This window comes from Phalaenopsis equestris, unplaced genomic scaffold (genome assembly GCF_001263595.1).
Source record: "Phalaenopsis equestris unplaced genomic scaffold, ASM126359v1 Scaffold201535, whole genome shotgun sequence".
Lineage (NCBI taxonomy): Eukaryota > Viridiplantae > Streptophyta > Magnoliopsida > Asparagales > Orchidaceae > Phalaenopsis > Phalaenopsis equestris.
The window spans coordinates 465-5,132 of NW_018221293.1; the positions used below are offsets into that span (position 1 = coordinate 465).

Here is a 4,668-nt window from a genome sequence, read left to right on the forward strand (position 1 = left end):
TGATATTTACATTTATAACACTTTGGTGTTATAAACCTATGCATGAAAATGGGTATTTTGCTTTTAAAAAGTTAAAAATTGTGGTATTTTTTGTTCAATATTAAAGATTTGAGTGGTATGCTTTTAAATATCAAAGTTTAGGTATATATAAGAATTATGTGGTAGGTATGTAAATGCCTCAAATAAAAACAGGGTTTTCTATATCCACAGCATTTTTTTAAAGGTAAGTTAAGCTTCTCTATATATAGTCAATATTATACGTACTCCTTTTAGGTTAAACTTCTATCTCTTATTCTTAGATATTACATCACATGCTAATCCTAAATTTTTGCTCTCAAATTACATTTTCATCCCTTATTGGTTAAATTTTATTATATTACATTATATGTTAATCCTCCCAATTTGTTAATCTAAAGCTTTAAAAATGGGAGTTAAGTGTGATTTTAGAACACCCAGAGAATGTATATTTGAAAAAAGGGCACTATTGCCACAAGAAATTTTGACAAAATTTGGTTGCCAAAATGAGAACTATTTTAAGGCCACTCATCATTGACTTGTCCAACGGCATTTTCGTTTCCACCATTTTTTACATCTTTCCAATCATATCCTGCAACATGTTAGATCTTTATTCTTGTTGTTGGAAGTATTCCCATTTCACCTTTGCTTCTATATATTTATAATTTATTCTGTTACATTTGAGCTCTTTTATTTATTTATTTCATCTTAAATCAAAACCTGTTCTGCTCTTGCCAGATCTGCGTTAATGTAGACAAAAAGAGAGAAACAAGGAGACAGGTTGAAAACTGGAAACGCAAGCGAAGAGAAGAAAAAAAGCGTAAGGTTTACCAGCCTAATTTGGAGATCCTAAATCATAGGAAGATTTACATGCATACCACTCAGTTCCTATGTATTTAGATATCTAACACCTAATCTCCACTTTTTACATACATGCCACTTTCCCAATCCTTGAAAAGACAATTTCACTTTTTAAAAGTTAAAATGATTGACAGATTTGGGTGTTATAAATGTAAAATGTAAACTTTAGGTGTTTTGATATGTAAATATGTAAAAATTGAGTGGCATGTATGTAAATGCCCAGTATTACATCTACTGTTACTTTAATCATAATAACTTTTTCTCTCCAGGACAACATGAACTGAAGAGAAAGGAGAGGAAGAAAGCGAAGCAGGGTATTAAGTAGAGATAGGGCTCTGAAACCAGAAAGATTAGTTCAAACACTTGCTTCAACAAATGCTTGAAATTTTTGCAGAATTATTGACTAAATTATGATGAGATGCTAAAGTTTAGAGCTTAGAGAAAACTAATGATAGAAATCAATTATGATCACGATAAGAAATGTTTATGAAGTTATTATAATGTTGAAATGAATGATATTTTCTTCCTCCTGTTTGCCCTGCTTTTATTTAATTATTGTAATAAGGAGATTTTTTGGGGGTTGTGTTGTGTCAACTTTTTAGGGCTTGTTTTTGTTTTGGGACAATTACATGCAGACCAACAGAAACTTGCTATTTACAAATCAACAGCTCTCTGTCATCCATGTTTCAAATTCTCAAATATCAAAATTCATGGTAAAACTCAAGCTCTTATTTTGGTTTATTATCAAATTTTCAATGGTTTGATTGTGGCATGCATAAATCACCTCGGTGCTTAATTTGTAAATATCAATGTTTTGAGTGATCTGAATGTAATTATTCTTTTATTTTATTTTATTTTATTTTATTTTATTTTAAGATGCTTGTTTAGTATATTATTTGTTTTAAAAAATAATTAAAATAATATTTGTGTTTTGAGTATTTTTGAAAACAGTTAATATTGGCAAATGTGTTTTATTTTAAAACAAAACAAAAAAGAAACAAAATCAATGTGATCATAAAATATTTTTTAAAGTTATAAATGTAAATATTGAATTTAGGTGTTAGATTGGTACATAAGAATTGTGTGGTATGCATGTAAAGTACCCTTTTTTTTGAAGGCCCAAGCTTCATACAGTGGCTTTTGACAACAAAGAAGTAAAATTGTTATTGTGGGGCTCAAAAGCCATGGTTAATCATGCAACATTTTATCTAGATCTTATATCTATAGTTCAATTAATCTTTCTTTTGGTGGGGTATTTCTTGAAATATCCATTTTGAATGGGTATTTGCCGCATTTATTTTATTGAAGTTATTATTGTGATACTATCCTTAATTGTTTGACAAAGCCCTTTCACCATTGAAAAGTATCAAAACATCACATTTATGTCGTAAAAAATGAAGTATTGAGCTATCATATATGGTTTCGTAGCTTGCAACTTTGGGTTCCTTTCCTTGTATGGAAATTAAGAAAATAAAAAGAAATTAACATATATACCATACATTTATCATGGATTTACATATCTAACGCTTAAATTTTTGTTATTTATATTTATAATTCATTGGTGCTATAAATTTATGCATAAAAATGTGCATTTGACTTTTCAAAAGCAAGTAAAATAATATTTTTGATGGGATGCTAAAAGATTTGAGTGTCAAGCCTTCAATTTGATGTGTACTTGACTTTCAATCCTTTGAGGGGTTGGATCTTAGTTGGAATTGGAACCTTTGGGTCGAGCTTTAAATTTCTTTCTTTATTTGAAGAATATTTCATAATCTCATTCCTACTAATGATTTACTTAAACTAAAAGGTTTGGGTCTTTCTTCTTGCTGTGTGCTTTGCAGAAATCATGAGAAAATCAGTGCTCATATTTTTTCTAAATGCAAATTTGTTATGCTGGTTTTCGGCTGGTGCTTTTTCTGTCTCCCCTTTAGTTGTTGAGGCTGATACTTTGATTTTTTGTCTTTAAGTGGCTTAAAAATGGGGCTAGAAATTTATTATTTTTGAAACTAACTCTTTGATATTATGGAAGCATTGTGGATTGAAAGAGGATCATCATTGGAGTGTTAACATTCAAATGAAAAGAATTCTTGATTTGTCTAAACACTTGGTAATCCGTTGGTCTCATATCAAGAGAGAGAGGAATATGGTTGCTCGTTGGGCGGCTAAGGCTGGATTGAAACTACATGGTGTTTTGGTTTCCAAGTTTATTCCAATTGATCTTTTGAGACTAGCATTGAATGATATTAGTTAATTATGTTTTGTTTGTTTTTGTTTGTTCTTGTTTTTGTTTCTGTTGTTTTGGGTGTATGTGTTGTATTTTGCTTTTCTTTTGGAAAATGACGTTTAGATTTTCTTTTTTTTGCGTGAGTTGTATGTGGGTATTAGGTAGGTCATTTTCCTTCTTTTGTAATTCTTTTTTTAAAGAAATGCATAAGGAGCCGAATAATGCTCTTTCAACAAAAAAAAAAAAAATTATTTGAGTGTTATGAATGTAAATATTAAAATTTAGGTGTTGGATATATAAATACATAAAAATCTTATTTAGATATTATCAAAACTTTAATTTTTTTACATTTATACCACCCAAATCTTCATTATCATATGAAGAGTATCACCATTTAACTTTTAAAAAAATGGAATACATCTTGTTATGAGGTGGCATATGTATATATATATATATATATATAAATTGAAGTTTTGGTGTTTGACATGTAAAAACATAAGAACAGAGTGCTATGTAAATATTCCTTAATATTACAGGATGCAGACTCAGAAGAAGGTATATATGTTTGTGGTTATATATGCTCATAAATGTAATTAATATATTTATTAATTACATTTATAAGTAAATTAATATAATCTACAAGTAAAATTGATGCATTTGTGGTTATATGTGTTCATAAATGCCACCTTACCTATGCATGAAACTATTTGATGTGAATATTTTATATGAAGTGGAGTAGAAAGACGTGCCTTTTTTTTTTTTCTTTTCTTTTAAGAATTCTAAGATTCTTTTGGATGATCAATTCTAAGAATAATGCTTTCCAAATCACTTCACAAATTTTTTTCATTGTTTCAATTTTCTCGCTCAATATTTTTTCGCATTCCTCCCACGAAAAAGAGCATTTTCAAACCTGCCCGGATGCAAATCACCAGAGGCCATGTTGATGCAAATTCACGCGTATGGTGAAGTGGCCTAGCTCCCATGATTGAACTTATGCACGTACGAGCGTAATATTCTCTCCCCTTACACATTGCTCTTGTAAATCACTGCGACCTCTAAATTTTATTTACGAGCCATTTACATACACATCGCCCAATTCTTGTGTATTTACACTTAATTTAGGATCTCATTACTTCCCCCTTCTAACAATCCAATCTTGAATTCAATTGATTGCATTTCTCCTCTCTTTGATTGCCACATCTCCATTAAAACATCATTTCTTTTTCAATGCTCATGATGTGGATGGTAAAGAAGAGATTGATGGAGGACCTAATAATAAATAGTTTGGTGCATGTTTTTTTCACTAAAAACAAATCAAATTACCCTTTCATAATTTATTAGCTCAAAGAATTTTGCGTGTAGACCCTCCCAATTTATGATTTTTATAGAAATCTTTTAAGCCATCTTTATAACAACTAATTGTTATAATTTTTCTTCACTTTGACATTCAATCGTCTTGAATTCTTTTTAGAAAGACTCCTAACCATCCGATCATAACTGAATAAATTTTGGCGCGATCATGACCGTTTGTGAGTAAAATAATTGCAAAAGAATGAAAATGTTTTTCA

The 4,668-nt window shown here is 29.7% G+C and overlaps 1 long non-coding RNA gene across 1 annotated transcript; it reads left to right on the forward strand.

Annotated features, from left to right (window-relative positions):
• Positions 1-730: 730 nt before the first annotated feature.
• On the forward strand, positions 731-1,402 carry LOC110036011. The gene is made up of 2 exons (XR_002295191.1): positions 731-835; positions 1,146-1,402. It is a non-coding gene; the product is annotated as an uncharacterized LOC110036011 (long non-coding RNA).
• The last annotated feature ends 3,266 nt before the right edge of the window (positions 1,403-4,668 follow it).